This window comes from Callorhinus ursinus, unplaced genomic scaffold (assembly GCF_003265705.2).
Source record: "Callorhinus ursinus isolate GAN/ISIS: 27379988/994484 unplaced genomic scaffold, GSC_fseal_2.0 scaffold8, whole genome shotgun sequence".
Lineage (NCBI taxonomy): Eukaryota > Metazoa > Chordata > Mammalia > Carnivora > Otariidae > Callorhinus > Callorhinus ursinus.
In genome coordinates, this window is record NW_027397070.1 from 42,258,971 (window position 1) to 42,275,497 (window position 16,527).

Genomic DNA, 16,527 nt, shown 5'->3' on the forward strand with positions numbered 1-16,527 from the left:
TACTAACATATCCCTATTGTGTTTAAAAGTGATGAAGTATTTCTATAGGCAAAAGCTTTATATTCTAGTGCCTTTGGCAGCACTTTTGTCCTGCTCTTTGATCAAGAGCACCCATATTTTTATTTTGCACCAAGCCCCACAAGTTACATGGTCTGCTCTGCCTCAGTGTCTTTTTTTTTTTTAAGGTTTTATTTATTTATTTGACAGAGACACAGCGAGAGAGGGAACACAAGCAGGGGGAGCGGGAGAGGGAACACAAGCAGGGGGAGCAGGAGAGGGAGAAGCAGGCTCCCCGCAGAGCAAAGAGCCCAATGCGGGGCTTGATCCCAGGACCCTGGGATCATGACCTGAGCCCAAGGCAGACGCTTAATGACTGAGCCACCCAGGCGTCCCATCTGCCTCAGTGTCTTGAAGGTTCTCTATATTCCAGCAAACCCCATAAACATATAAACTCTTAGATTGTAAAAGTTCATGTAGGGGGGGCGCCTGCGTGGCTCAACTGGTTAGACGACATGCTCAGGTCATGATCCTGGAGTCCCAGGATCGAGTCCCGCATTGGGCTCCCTGCTGAGTAGGGAGTCTGCTTCTCCCTCTGACCCTCTCATGCTCTCTCTCTCTATCTCATTCTCTCTCTCTCAAATAAATAAAATCTTTTTTTAAAAAAATAGTTCATGTAGACTCTAGAGCAGTGGATCTCAACTGAGGGCATGTTCTGTCCCCCCTCCCCCCCCCAGGAGACATGTGACAATATCTGGAGGCATTTTTGGTTGTCACAATTAGGGGGCTACTACAGTCATCTAGTGGGTAGAGATCAGATCTGCTCAATATCCTACAATGTACAGGACAGTCCCCCAGGAAAAGGAATTATCTGGTCCAAAATATCAACAGTGCCACAGTTGAGAAACCATAAACTAGAATCCTCCAGGTATGGTTGTAGACTAGTAGAGTAGCGTCCCTGGTGGGTTGTTTGAAATGCAGACTCTCAGGCTCCATCCCAGACCTGCGAAATTGGAATCTGCATTTTAACAAGATCCCCAGGTGATCTGTGTGCCCATCACATTCTGAGAAGCACTGAGTTAGGCAATGTGAATGGTGTATTTCAGGCCGCCTTGAGTCATACTATATTAGGCCAGCCCCAGGGACCACCCTGTCCCCGCCACTTTCTTCATAGTTCTTGCACGTCTCCCAAAGTCCTCCAACCCCCAGGCATGTAATAGGCAAGCCCAGGTGCAAAGACTCTGTGGGCAGTGTCTGACAGCACCTCACCCTTGGCACTCGTTCTTAGATTGAACTTGTACCTCTGTCAAGCAAGTATGCAGAGAAAGCAGTCTGGTCTCAGGCCTGGGAAGTTCAAAGCTCTGGCCTGGCTCCCAGCTGCTCCCAGCTGCTCCCAGGCCCCCCTCTGCTGTGATGTGCCTCCACGTCCTTGGGACTCGAGCTCACACACGCCACGGTTTTCAGAGCACGACCTCTGAACATGCTGTGTCCTCCACGTGCCCTTTCCCGCTTGAACTGCCTCCCACTGAGCCTTCAAGGCTCACTCCTCTGCCCCTCCTGGAAGCTTTTAGTTTTCCGCAGGGTCTCCATAGCTACCAGCAGATGGATCTGTGACAGTGGCCCGAAGCTCCAGGGTCTTCAAGGGAAGGAAGTCAATGTAGGTCAGGTGAGGGCTGTGGCAAATGTAGGGCTCCTGACCACACACACAAATGCAGTCCCAGTGTTTCTAGACCTTTGGATTTTTAAAGAGAAACAGAACATCTGGGTGTTTTATGTGAAATCTGATTTTCAAACACTGGCAACTAAATAAAAAAATTAAACAAACCACAAGGCAGACCCAACCCCTCGGCAGCAGGCTAGAGCCAAAGATGGACAATCTGTTGCGGCTGGGCTGGGCAAACATTTGTCACAGTGTGCTGTTGTCTTCTGTGGACATCTTTGTCTCCTCACTCAGCCTGGTGGCAACTGGAGGTGGAGCCTGGAACAAAGCAGTCCTCAGCACAGACTTGGTGAAGGTATGAGTAAGTGAATGAGTGAGTGAGTGAGTGAATGGCATTGCATAAGCTTTGGTCCAGTAGGGTCTCAAACCATGGTTCACGATGGGTGGGGTCACACCCTGTGTGTGGGGTAGGGGTTGTTTGGACACCTGTGAGAGTGTTTTGGGTTGTTACAATGATTGACAGAACCATAGGCATTTAGTGGGTGGGCGGTCAGGGTAATAATAATCTCAAGCACTTATTTTGTGCTTTACTGTATGCTAGACTCTGTTCTAAGAACTTTAGTGAAGTGAACCCATTTAATTTTCACGACAGTCTTACAAGGTAGATACGGCCATCACCCCCATTCCACAGACACGGGTGGGGGACACTAGTCAGTCTGCAATGGACAGGACAGCTCTGCAGAGCAAGGAACCATCCTGGGCTCCACAGGCTCTTGTACGCCCCACTGGATGTCTATGCAGGAAAAACAACCTGTTCATAATGATCCAAATTATGACTATCATGTAAATTGCAAAAAGAGTGTGTTTTACTTTTCAGCATTTTACCAAGCGCTCACCATTTCAGAAGACTTACACAAGGCACTTGAGTCTCTAAAACTGCATACTTAGAGCCATCTGCATTTAGAGTTGCCAAAGTCATGGTGATTCTAGGTGCAAGCATTGTATTAATTAACTGATTTTGCTTGGTAAACTTTTTTTAAAAATATTTATTTATTTATTTTAGAGAGAAAGCACGAGCAGGGGGAGGGGCACAGGGAGAGGGAGAGAGAATCCCAAGCAGACTCTGTGCTGAGCATGGAGCCCAATGCAGGGCTCGATCCCAGGATCCTGAGATCATGATCTGAGCTGAAACCAAGAGTCAGTCACTTAACCAGCTGAGCCACCCAGGTGCCCCGCTTGGTAAACCTTTTATTGAATAACTACATACTGCAAAAAAGTGAACTAATCATAAGTATACACTCTATGAACTTTTGCAAAACAAACACACCTGTGTAACCGGTACTCAGATCAAGAAACAGAACATTCTCAGCATCCTGGGAGTCCTCTCCTGCTGCCTTCCTGCATGATTTCTCCTAAAGGTAACACCATTCTGACTTCTAAAACCCTGCACATTAATTTTGCCTATCTTTGAACTTTATATAAATGGAATCATATGGTGTGTATTTTTTTGTGTGTCTAGCTGCTTTCGATCAAAATCATATTTGTGAGATTCGTCAATGTTGTGTGTGAGTTGGAAGTTTGTTCTTTCTTGTGGCTGCATAGTATTCCACTGTATGGCTATACCACAATGTATTTATCCATTCTACTGTAGGTGGGCTTTGGGGTTGCTTCCAGCTTTTTGCTGGTGTGAATAATGGTACTGCGAACATTCGTGTTGATGTCTTTTGGTGAACGTATGTGTGCATTTAGTTTTTGCCGTTATGTGTGTAGGCAAATTATGTTATCTGTGATTTTCATTTCATGGTAGTAAGGGAGCGCTATTATAATACTTGCTATCCAAAGGAGGCATAGGTTCTGAGGTAGTAACTGAAACCCTCTGGTTTGAAGCAGGTGCTTCTGTCCATGGTCCATTTGTCTGTTCCACAAGGACAGTCCCTGTGCCCTGTGCTGAGGAGCACCAGGGCTGTGCTTTGTGGACGGAGAGAACCTTGTCATGAGGTAACAAAGCAGAAGCCTTCATACTCACTCCCACCAGTAGATGTCAGCATTCACAAGGGACTCGGGTCGTCTGGCGCCTCTTCTTCCAGGCAGGCTTCTTCTCAGGTTCCTGCCCCTTCTTTTCCCTTGGTAACTGGAGATCCAGCTCTACCTGGGGAAATTAAAAAAAAAAAAAAAAAGAAAAGAAAAGAAAGAAAGAGAGAGAAAGCAAAAACGCAAGAAAGCAAGCAAGAAAGAAATCTTCATAGTGAATCTCAGTGGAGGCAGATGGAACTGACACACTGAGGTCTGGCTGTCTTCTAGAGGTACCTCACATGCTCCCTACCCTCACTCACCCTACTGGCTTTGTTGGTGAGTGTATCTAGCCCTGGGCCACCTATGCTGGATTCTGTATTCCCACACGGTGGCTTCTGCAGACACAGGGGCTGGTAAATGTTTAACAACTTGTTCTGGGAGTGGGGTCTGATTGGTAGCTTTGCTAATTTCTGTGATGTAAAAAATTCTACCATGTCTGATTTCAAGCTATCAAGGAGGTGTTATCGAACGTGGAGTTGGGAAGAGATGTTAAGTAGCATAGTACACAGCATTCCCGTGATACGTATATAATAGATGTAAATAAACTTGGGAACATTATTAGATAAGGATACAATATAGTAAAATAATTGGGAAGTGATACATTTTGGTATTTATTACTTCAAACACAATTTATTTAATTTTACATATATAATTTAATTTTTAATAAAGCCTGTGTTTAACAGCTGGCTCACAAAAATCTTGGCAAGTTTACAGTTGGTTCTCGAAAGATAATCCAGGCAGGTTCCAGCATTGTGGGTAACGGGCTGTGGTACCCCTTTAAAAATCACATTTGTCTTTTGCAGTACAAGTTATGGTTGTATTCCCTAAGAGGTAGGTAGGCCTTTGATACTTAGTAACTATGGCCTTGGCCTTATCTTTACCTCTCTGTACCTCAGTTTCCTAATCTGTAAAATGGAGATAATAGGATTCATACCTACTTCACAGGTTCCTGCAAGGATTGCATGAAATCATGTATGTAAAGCCATTAGCATAGTGCCTGGCAGACATTCTGATATAAGTTGGTCAGAATTCACAGCCCTGCCTCTGCCTCTTCAGACAGTCTGAAGGAGGGGGTCCTTCCATTCCTCCATCCACCTGCAGTTCAGAGCTAGCAAAGCCAATCCACCATGAAGTCACCTGAGAATGAACTGCCCTGGGCAGCCTTGAGGAAGAAAGTCATCAAGGGAATGCAGTGTCAAATGACCAGGAGCCATGTGGGTGGGGTTTCTGTCTGCAAGAGCCTCAGGCCACAGGCTGCCCCCAGTGCCTTCCTTCTTCCCAGCTGGTTGACTCCCAAAGTCACTGCCCAGCCCTGGGGCAAAGGGCAGAAAGTAGAAACAGGGAAACAGGGTGACTGGAACCTGGTGAGGGGGGATCTGGACAGTTATCTGAAGACAGAGCAGGTAGACACTCTCTTTGCTACCTTGGCTTTTCCTTGAGTGTAAAACGGGAACAACACTTTCATCCAGTTTACCTGATTTTTACCAGATAAAAGTGTCAAAGATTTGTCAGTGCTTCAGAAAAGCGGGGGGGGGGGGGGGGGGGTTGGGTCACTCTCTTATACTTACTGACTGGGCAGCATTAGGTGCACACTGCCTCAGGTGTCCTTTTTCCCAGAACAGGGACTCCTAATCTGAGCAGCCCTGCTCTGACCTCTGACCTCTGCAAAGCCCCCTGACTAGAGGCCAACAGTGCCCCGGTCACTGAGCCTGGCTCTCACAGGTTCCTGACATGTCTGGGGTCATAGGCTCCTGAATATCTGAGGAAGGGTGATGGCACAGGCCTGCATATTCAGACAACCAACCAACCACCTGAGCTCAGAATCTTTCTCCCCAGGGTGGGAACTGCCCCTCAACTCTGCTGGTTCAGCCCTGCCTGGCCCACCCATCTCGGACTCTTGACTTTCTGTGGTGAAGATAGCTTGAATACGTCCAGATCCTCTGGTGTCAGGTGGGTTTACTTATTTATTGTCACAGGGCTTTGAAGACTACTGGAGGAATCTTGAATTAAAACAAGAAACCCCATGCTAACTCCCATGTGCGGTCAGATAAGCTGGTAACCTGCTCGGTGTCTCAATAGGGGGTTAATTAATGTCTCATTTTATGGGGATGTTATGCAGATAACACAAGCTGGTATGCAAGAAAGCACTTTCAGAAAGATCAAGAAATATGTAAGGACAATTTGTGTCACTATTTGCTATTTTTATTGGGGGTAGGAGGGGCCATATGATGTATTTGGAAAAGTATAACTTTTGGAACAAACAAGAATGAATTCTCATTTTGCAACATACATGCTTTGTCTTTTTTTTTTTTAAGATTTGTTTATTTCAGAGAAAGAGAGAGAGTTGGGGGGGAGGAGAGTGAGGGGCAGAGGAAGAGAAAATCTCAAGCAGACTCTGCACTGAGTGCAGAGCCTGACATGGGGCTCAATCTCACAACCCCACGATCACAGCCTGAGCTGAAACCAAGAGTCGGGTGCTCAACCAACTGCACCACCCAGGTAGTTTTTGATGTTACAAAAATCTCTGTGAGACTGTTTCCTCATGTGTAAAATGGTGATAATGATACTTAATTTGGAGGATTGTTGTCAAAATTAGTGGCTACATGTATAAAGTTGTCCTTACCAAGTACCTAGCACATAGTAGGTCTTCAATAAATAGTAGCTGCCATTCCTGCTGTTAAACATAACAATGATAGCAATACAGATACCAAGTATTAATTCCCAACCTTTTCTCTCCTTTACTTCCTGCCCTTGCAGTGATGAGGGGGGAGCTCCTACTTGGATTCCTGGAACAGGGAGAAAGAAAACCATGCCCTCTGACTCATATGAGTGACCAACTCATCTCAGTTTGCCAGAACTCTCCTAGTTTTAGCATCAGGGATCCCAAGTCCCAGGGACCCCAGCAGCCCCAAACTGGGATGACTGACTACTCACCACCAACCTGGGTCCAACTCTAAGCCATCTTCCAGTACCTAGGCTTAGAGTACTAAGATTTGTACTAGAAATCTGGGAGGACCTAGGAATACTATCAACTCAAAGAGCCAGTTTAAATCCTTTTAGAACAGGTAGGGTCTAGATAAATAAATGAAAATAAAAAAATTAGTTCTGGCCTTAAAAGTCATTATGGTAGCTGTAAGATACAAAAAATTAATTCTGAAGACCACATATTATATGATACCATTCATATGAAATGTCTGGAATGGGTAAATCTATGGAGAAAGTAGCTTATTGGTTGTGGTGGGGTAAGAGGGGTGTAGGGAGTGCCTGCTAATGGGTAGAGTTTCTTTTTGGGATCATGAAAATGTTGATTGTGATAATGGTTGCACAGCTCTGTAAATATACTAAAACCCATTGAACTATACACTATAAATATGTAATTATACATTTAAATTGTGATTGTATGGTATGTGAACTGGATCTCAACAAAGCTGTCAAATTAAAAAAACCAAACATTTAAAACAATTTTTAATTTAAAAAAATGGTTCTTCCCACATTAGAATCTCTAAGTCTAAATTATTCTTAACCCTCATTTTAAGAATTATCTTTTCAATGGCATAAAAATATGTAATCTGGGCCAGGAAATATCACCCCAATGTTGCAGAAAAGATGAGCAAGACCCATAGCAGAATGTACAGAGCCTTTTGCTCAGTTCTGTAGGAACTGAAGCAGGAATTCTGTAGGAATTCAGGCAGGCAGGGAAATGGGAGGAGAGGAGAGGCTGGGGAGCCAGCATTTACAAAGGGAGAAAAGAGACTCACCCCTGATCCTGCAATATAAAGCAGAAGGAAATATAAGCTAAACTGAGGCTTGTCCAAAATGCCACAGAAAGGAAGGAGAGCTCTGGAAGGTTTGCAAAGGTTAAGTGGGGAGGACATTCCAGGCATAGGGAACAGTGTAGGCACAAGCTCTGAGATGTGAAAGTGGGTGGCCTGTGAGAGGTACGCAGGTGGTATTTGGGGTGTGTGGAAGGATGGAGGGGACTTGGGACAGATTATGTAGAGAGCATTGGACACAGCCCTTGCTTGGGAGTTGGATTTCATTCTGTGGACACTGGGGGCGCCCAGGAGAGGATTTTTAGGAAGTGAGTTCAGATCTGCAATGAGTCTCAGAAGCCATTTTACAGTGTGAGAGGTGGTGGGTCTTGCATGAGGTCACTGAACTGGTTAGTGGCCAAACTGACTGTAGTACAAAGCCAGGGGCTCGGATGCCCGGCCTAACCTCTATTCCATTACACCAAGCTTCCTTTGTAGGTAATCTGCCCACCTTTTCTTCTCTCCATTTGTCTTCTCTAATTTTTCCCCCACGCTTTCCCTCCTACGCTTCCTGGGCCTGGGGTGTGCCTGGGGGTGTTCCTGAAGCCCACACAGGGTTGCTGAGCTCTGATGCAGACCCAGGCCAGCCTAATACTTGCTTTTCAACCCCCTGGTGATCTGGGCAGTGCAGCCCCAGCAGAGAGGGGAAATGAGCAGGACAGGAAGGATGCCCAGCAGGAAGGCATGGTAGAAGGCAGGGCAAGGACAGACATATGGAAAAGGTAGCTATAGCCACAGGTTCTGTGGGGACCAGAAGGGGAGGATTCTCTTGGGGATGGGTGCCTGTGCATGGGCCGGGGAGGGGCACTCGGCTTGTCTGGTTTGAGCTACCTCAAGGACATGCCCTGTTAATTCACAGCAATTTTCCACAGAACCAAGTAGAACTAGGTTAGGTGAGAGGTCCTGAGGGGGGTATCCTGTCCAAAGGGCATCTGGGAGGAGGGGCCTGCCTGACCTAAGCTGCAGTAGGCGGAAGTCTGTGGGTCCAAGCACAAACTCTGGCACTGATTCTCAAGTGGGAGCTCCGGGAACATTTATCGAGCACCTCTGAATAGGCACTGTACAAGGTCCTGGGGCACAAAGATAAAGTCACTATCGTCACCATCAACGGGCCACAAGCCCTGTAAACACACAAACGGAGGACTTACCTCCCAGGGCTGCAGTGAGATCACCAACAAACGATGTAGCGATACAGTGCACAAACTGTTCGCATAGTATATGCTGGAAAACAGCCCAAAGAGGCAAGGCTTAGGATGGGAAATAAAGTTAGGAGTATGGTGTGGTCCTAGCACCAACTCTGCCGATCCTTGCTCTTAACTACAGTTTTCTCAACCTGGAGATCTGTCCAGTGCTTTCGATGTGCTGAGAAATCACTTCGGCTTGCTTCTTAAAAATAGATTCTTGAGTCCGATCCTAGCTTTCCTGAATCAGAATGGCTGGAGGCGGGATCCCAAATCTGCATTTTTACACGCACCTACCCCCTGGGGCAATTTCAAGCTTGGTAATCGACGCTACACTGTTTGAGAAGTACTCCCTAATAGGGAGATGATAACCTGCATCAGCCCTAGGTCTGGTAAGCGAGTCAAGAGCTAATAAGACAACATGCGTGAAAGCGCCCTGTGAACCGGGGAGCAAACCAATTACTTGCAAATAATAGTAATCCCATAATCCAAATAACATCCAAAAATTCCACAAAATAATAATAGTAAAAGAACTGGAGAGCGCACTGCAAACGCGGCGCAGGCCGAGTCCGTACCAAGGCCGGGGCCACTCAAGCGCAGTAGGCGTGACTGTCCCTTTAAGCGGTCCCCCACGCCCCGCCCCGCCCCGCCCCGCCCCATCCCGGCTCCGGGCTCACCTCCCCCGGGGCGTGCGGCCCCCTCCGGCAGCGCGTGCGTGCTGGCAGCCGTCGACCGGCAGGGCCTCCCAGCGGGGCGGTCCCGGCGGCGCGACGCCGGCGCTTGTTGCGTGCGCGCCTGACCCCGCCCCTTGCCCGCCCCTTCCCCTCCCCCCTCCGCGCTTCTACCCCGCCCGAGCGGTACAGCTGGGCCAGTGACGCGGGAGCCGCTGCCGCCGCCGCCGCGTTCCATTCTCCTAAGCCGGCGACAACCTCGCACCCCGCCTCCCGCCGCCTCCTCCTGCAGCGCCGGCCAGCGCTAGCCAGACAAGGGCAAGCAGGGCCTCGCCTAGACCCGAGAGGGTTGCGGGCGCGCGCAGGCGGCAGAGCCGATCCCGGCGCCGCGGAAGCTTCGAGCGCCCCCCTCGCGGAGGTCGCCGCGCGGTTCCCGGGGTGAGTTGTCACCGCGGCTGGAGGGCGGCAGGGCCAGGCATTGTGTCACTGGCGCGGCCGGCCGGCTGTCAGGGGCGCGGGGCTGGCGCGCACCTCCGGGGGGGGGGACGCCGGGAAGCCCCGGCCGGCCGCCCGCCATCGGCCGCTGTGTGCGCCGGCCCCGCTGTCACCCGGCCGGCCGCGCGCGGGGCCGGGAGGGCGGCCGGGGAGGCTGAGCGGGCAGCGGCGTGGGCTGTGCGGAGGCCGGGAAGAGGACCGGACGGCCGGTCTGCGGCCGGGAGCTGGTGGCCGGGACCCGGGCGCGCCGCCTGGCCTCGCCCGGCGTATGGGGTCGCGCTCCCTGGCCGGGAGTCGGGGCTGAAACCAGACTTTGTGGGTCGCGGGAGAGAAGGTAGGCGGAGGCCCCCTTTCTTATTACTGTTATTTCCCCCTTCGGCCGACCATAGCTGCGGGTCCTGCGCGGGGCAGGGTGGCTTGGCGACGGTGGGTTTCCTCAGGAAATAAATCTTGGGAGTCTGTGTGTGGGAGCATTGGAGCTTTCTGGAGCCCCCGCGCCTCATCTGCTCTTTAATCTCAGAAACTTTACTTATTATCCGGGCTGAGACTCACCGAAACCACTTCCTGTTTATATATGTAGACTTTCTTTTTTGCTCCTGGTTTTTAGGGACTCCAAATAATAGTGTAGGTGTGACCCTCCCTCACGGTTTGCCCGGGGGGCTGCAGAAGTGGAAAGTTACCTGTAATGAGATTAGCTTGCTGTGGGGGTGGCACCGTAAGACCCAAGACGAAAAGGGCGTCAAAATCAAGTCTGGCTCATTAGGGGGAAGTTCATGTCTTGGCCAAGAGGCCTAATACTGTTGTTCCCACAGAATGTACTGTTGGTGGCAGGGAGCTCGCTGGGCTTTGTTGCTCTTGCTAACTGGGCGTGTGTGTGCTCTGCACAGAGGTGCGGTAAAACTACCCAGTTCAATTAACTGTAGGCATTTACTACCCCTTTCTCCATCTGCAGAGCTAGAAGTGTGTCTTTCCAGCCTTTGCAGTGGTTAATTCATTTCTTGCTCTTTTCATTCCTCTGGTTTAAAATATACGTATGAATGATGCGCGCGCGCGCACACACACACACACACACACACACCTTTTCTGTTTTGGGAATTCCACACCCAAATTGTCACCATCTAGTGGAGGCTAGTATAGACATGTTCTTGGCGTTGAGTTCTGAATTTTCTGGGCTTTGCATTTTTAGCTAGATGCATATTCAACCAGAAATGAAAATTTTGAGTAGGTCTACTTCCCCCTCAGTAAAGGAGGTATTTAATAAAGCAACAATAATAGCAATAATAGGAACAGTTCTTGAGGACCGTGTACCAAGCTTTGTGCCAAGAACTTAACTTTATTGATCTCATTTAATAACAGACTTTTGTGGTAGATATTATTATGATTCCTTTTTTTTTTTTTCAGTTGAAACCAAAACCAAACAAATAACTTGCCCAAGGTCACAAAAATAGCTCATGGTGGAGCCCACACTTTATCTGATAGCTTATACTGTTAGCTTCTAATTTGCTTACCATTTAGTAAAATTGAAACTGGAGTCTTTCTAGAAGTTTTTGAAGGCACTACTTCTTCAAGCTCTTTTTCAAATCTTGAGCATCCATAACTCTCCAGGGTACACACTTACGGTATGTGCACAGTATTCATTTGTTTATTCATTGTTGCATTAGTTTTCCCCAGTATTTCTGTGATACAGACTGTATGCCAGGCACTGTGCTAGGTATTGGGGATACTGCAATGAATAAGACAGAACACAGCCATGCCGTCATGGAGTTCACAGTCTTTTAAGTCAGTGTATTTTGGTTTATGTTGTTAATTTTAAGTTATGACCATTTGCTCCTTAAGGAGCTGCTGTCCAGTGAGTTAAATTAGAGGACACTACTGGTATGAGGACTGATGGATAGGACTTGTCCGCAGAGTGACTTGGATACTATAGTAGAAATGGCATATGAAACAAATCCTTACCTGTAGTTAGATGGGGACAGGTCCCTATGTGCTCAGAGTAGGGCTGTCTCCCCCTGCCAAATATTTAAACCAGGAGACCAAACCCAGGGTCAAACGGCGTAGTTCAGCTTATTTGCTGAGGCCTGCCTTCTCAAGTCCCAGAATTTAGGCAGCAAAAAGGAAAAGAAAGGTAGAATGAGGTGTTGCAGATGCGGCTGGTAGAGAAGAGACCTCAGCACTTTGGTTTCCTGGCAGGTCTCCATCCTGTGGTGACTGAACTTGTACTCTTATGTAATGGTGCATCTACTGGCAGGGGATTTCCTCCTTTGCTGTTGCTGGGGCAGCAATTTCTACAGCTACCCTCCCACTCCATACACATAAATGCACCCTCCAAAGGTAATAATTCACCTGGTTTTTTAAAAGTAAGAACTGATTTCAGGTTTATTGCTACTAAGCATTATTTCACTCCCTCCATGCTTTTCTATAGCCCAGAGAAAGACTTGCTTTATGTTTTACATCATTCCTTATGCGCTTTGCCCATATCCTTAGCGGTTGTGACAACCAGGTAACTATAGTTGACTCTTAAAGAACACAAGGTTAGGGGTCCTGACCCTGATGCAGTCAAAAATCCATGTATAACTTTGACTCCCCCAAAACTTTGCTAATAGCCTGCTGTTGACAGGAAGCCTTAGTGATAACATAAACTGCTGATTAAAACTTATTTTGTATGTTACATGTATTATATATTGTATTCTTACAATAAAGTAAGCTAGAGAAAAGAAAATGTTATTAAGAAAATCACAAGAAAGAGAAACTACGTTTACAATACTGTACTGTAAAAAATCTGCATGGAAGTGGACCTGTGCAGTTCAAACCTGTGTTGTTCAAGGGTCAACTGTACTGGTGTCTGGCTGTGGGCTCAGAGAATTACAGTATTTTTAAAAAAATTATTCACATAAGCTTCCTCATTTCTGTACTGAAACAAGTGAACTGTGGAGAAGTCTTAGAGCTGCTTGTGGGCAGAGAAGGAAGACCAGAGAGTAGATGTGCTGTTTTCCCCCTCTACTTACCCATGTACCAAGAGACAGTTCACTGAGGCAGCAGGATTACAGTGCCCACTTACAGGCCTGCAGTGCCCACTTGAAGGCCCGAATATCAGCAGGTCCAATGGTAGTGGTTGTGTAATTGCCATGTGTGAAGCATTTTACTGAGCTCCTGAATTGACATGTGATCTCCTAGTTGAAGCTGACAAGTGGGATTCATTTTCCCTCTTCCATCTTTTTGAACAGTAAGGAAGTCTTGTTTAGGGATCTTCCCTTAAGCAGTGGGGGAAAGAACAAATAGAGGAAGAAGCCCAGTGCCTAATTTTTTTAATATTTGAAAACAGACCTGAGTGTTGAGTATTAGGACAGTGGGTTAAGGGTAAACATTGGAACAAATGCATATATGATAATGGAGACACTTAATCTCAGTTTCTCCTCAAGATGGCTTCAGTCTAGGGGCCACCCATATATCCCACCATAGTGAGACTTCATTTAGTGGAATGGTTTTTTAAAAAAATTAATATTCTTAAGTTATGTTGCCACATTGCAGGAGACTTGGAAACTAGAGCAGTGAGAAATGATGCCTATAATGTGGGAGAGCTATTTTCATATCGGTGGGAATGAAGGATGCAGCTTGAGGTTTGGGGCTGGGGGTTTTGTGATGAGTATTTGAAGCTGCAGCAGCTCTGAATCTGAGACCAGTGAAGCAATTCCAGGACAGTGTGGGGGTGACTGTCCTTGAGCATCAAGATCTGTTCACTCCCACTCTGGCTGGGATTCAAGGCAACAGCCATTGTTCCCTTGGATGCTTGTAAGTTCGTGAGTGTCTTTGTGTAAAACCTTTATTTGAAAAAGTAGAGGCACTGGGGAAAGAGGTACCTCTTAAAAGGCTTAGGTTTTAGCAGCAAAACCTGTCAGGCACCTGTAGATGTTTCCTTTTTTTGTGCTCATGTGTGTCTGTGATGGTGTCCTTTTTCTTTCCCTTTTAGTCCTTTGGCCTAGAAACCAGCAGGGCTCCTCTGTTTGCTCTCTCATCTTCTGATTCTTACCTGAGTGTGGAAGTCTCCACTCTGCTGGTAGACCTCCAGTGGTACTGAGCTGGGTCACTTCGGCTGTGAAAGGCCACCTGTGCTTCTGTCAGGGCTTGGGGACACTTGAGTCTCCGTGAAGGTGCTGGTATAGTAACAGCAGAAAATGCCCCAACTGCAGTGAGACTTGGACAGTTTTCACAGGCTCCCATGTGGCCTCTGATGTATTCTCCTTCCTGGGCCCTTCTGTCTCAGAAAAGGAAAATAGCACTCTTGAAACATCTGAAGGCTGCATGCCAGGAATTTATGCAGTATTCCAGAAACAGGATATTATTGAAGCGTTTTCTCAAGCAGAAACAGATATAGTTCCCTGTTACTGTTGCCAGTGTTAGTAGATCCCTAAAATTACCTGATAGCAATGTACTCTCCCCACCCTGTACTCCCCCCTCCCACACATATGTGCAAGTGTTAGACTTTTTTTTTTTTTTTTTGTAGAGCCCCATTGCTTGATTTTGGGAAAGTTAGCCTGGGTTCTGATGACAGTAATAGGTTCTCAGGGGTTTGCAGACAGCAGAGGTGGTGACTGACAGTTCTTTATTACTCAGAAGAGGATCTTTTGTGGTGAAAAATTCAGTGACTCAGGATTCTTTTCTCCTGTAGTTGGAGATTTATACCTCAGAGAAGAGGTATAAATAGGGGCTCTTTCCCAGCCTCCCCTTTCTTACCATCCTTTCTTAAGGAGGGGGAAAGTCTCATCTTTCCAAATCCAACCTCCTATCAGCAGTGACTTGCCTTCACCTGCAGAAGTTTAAGATCAGAGCATGGAGTTGGCCTGTGTGTAGACTCCCTCTGCTAGTCTTTTGGCTAGACTAGGCTTCGGCTTCCGACAAAGCCAGTAAAGTGAAACTGGCTTCTGGGAATGGGATAGGACTGTTTATCCGATTCTTCTTTCTTTGGGCTCTTCTCAGTTGATCTCAATAAACTAAGTGGGTGGAAGTTTTAAAAAAGGGAACTTGAAAAAGAGAATAAGGTGATTTTATTTATTTTGCATTTTAAGTGGTAACCTAGGCTAACTGTCTGAGGGAAGACTGGGGGGCTACTTTTTTTTTTTTAATTGTTAACACATTGGGGACAAGATTACAGAAAGCTTGGAGAATAGAGGGGGAGAAGAAACTCATCATGATTCTACCATGCTACCACAAACATCATTTGCATCTATTCTCTGCTTGCTTACAGTTGGGAATCCCTGTACATTCAATTTTGTATTGGTTTATTTTTTTCATTTAGCATTATACCATAAATATGTTTCTGTAATGACATATAGCCTTTGTAATTATTTTTAATGGCTTTGTAATATTCCATCAACTAGATCAGCTGTAGCTAACAGCTGTCACCATATTCTAATTTTTTTAAAGATTTATTTTATTTATTTATTTGAAAGAGAGAGAAAGAGAGAGAGCACATGAGAGGGGGGAGGGTCAGAGGGAGAGGCAGACTCCCCGCTGAGTAGGGAGCCCGACGCGGGACTCGATCCCAGGCTCCAGGATCATGACCTGAGCCGAAGGCAGTTGCTTAACCAACTGAGCCACCCAGGCACCCACCATATTCTAATTTTAGAACATTTTCATCACCCCAAAAAGAAACTCCATTAGTAGCCACTCCCTGTTCCTCACAACCTCTGTAACCCATGGCCACCCCGAATCTACTTTCTTTCTCTGTAGTTCACCTATGTGGACATCTCACATAAACAGAATCATACAACATGTGGTCTTTAGAAGTTGGTTTCTTTCACTTAGCATAATGTTGTTGAGATTTATCTATATTATAGCATGTATCAGTGCTTTATTCCACTTTATTGCTAAATAATCTGTTGTATAGATATATCATATTTTGTTTATCCATTCATCAGCTAATGGACATTTGGATTGTTTTTTGTTATTAAAAATAATGTTGCTGTCAACACCCATGTATAAAGTTTTGTGTAGCCATATGTGTTTATTTCTAAGGGAGGTATTTTAAAATCTGCATCCATATTTCTACTTTGGAGTTAACATTTTGGTTATGCAGTTTGGGGAAGAACAGTGTTATGGCAAAAACTTTTGATTATGTGTTGTTGAGGATATTGCCCTGATTTAAGAAAAGATGCTACCAAGAAAAAGAAAAAATGAAAGGAAGAATTATGTGTGTAAGAATACAATAGCATTGTTTCCAAATCTTCGGTGCTGAACTTTAAAGAGTAATGGGAGTTTACAGATGCAGTAGTGCCTACATTCAGTGCACATGTACTGCTGCTTTAAAAAAAAAGATTTTTCAGCATGAAACCTCAGTTCTAAATTGCAGCATTGTGTTTTATGGAGTGAACTTTACCATGAACCCCACAGAGCCTTTCTTATCAAATGTAGTTTATGGTTCTCAGAAGCTTTTCCTTTTCTTATGAAACATTCCATGCCAGGGTTCTGTGCACCTGCTTAGAGGCTTCTTTTAGGCTGGGATGGATAGCCAACCATCAAGGTATGAGGGAGGGAGAGGGGTCCTGAGTGTGGTTTAAATGTAGGTCTGAGAAAGACTGCTCTTCAGAACAGCTTTTATAGGGCTCTTACTGGTGGACCTCAGTTGCACCTGAGGTTAAAAA

At 46.3% G+C, this 16,527-nt stretch overlaps 1 protein-coding gene and 1 long non-coding RNA gene across 2 annotated transcripts in view; one reads left to right on the forward strand and one right to left on the reverse strand.

Moving 5' to 3' along the window:
• Nucleotides 1-3,685: 3,685 nt before the first annotated feature.
• On the reverse strand, nt 3,686-9,480 carry LOC141373270 (uncharacterized). Its single transcript, XR_012379055.1, has 3 exons — nt 9,401-9,480; nt 8,691-8,763; nt 3,686-3,806 (listed from the first exon to the last, which is right to left on the reverse strand). It is a non-coding gene; the product is annotated as an uncharacterized lncRNA (long non-coding RNA).
• A 103-nt stretch (nt 9,481-9,583) lies between these two features.
• SUSD6 (sushi domain containing 6) overlaps nt 9,584-16,527 on the forward strand; it is a 93,860-nt gene continuing 86,916 nt past the window's right edge. The window contains exon 1 of the mRNA XM_025869793.2: nt 9,584-9,832. The gene's annotated coding sequence lies outside the window, so the exon portion shown is untranslated. The remainder of the gene's footprint in view (nt 9,833-16,527) is intronic.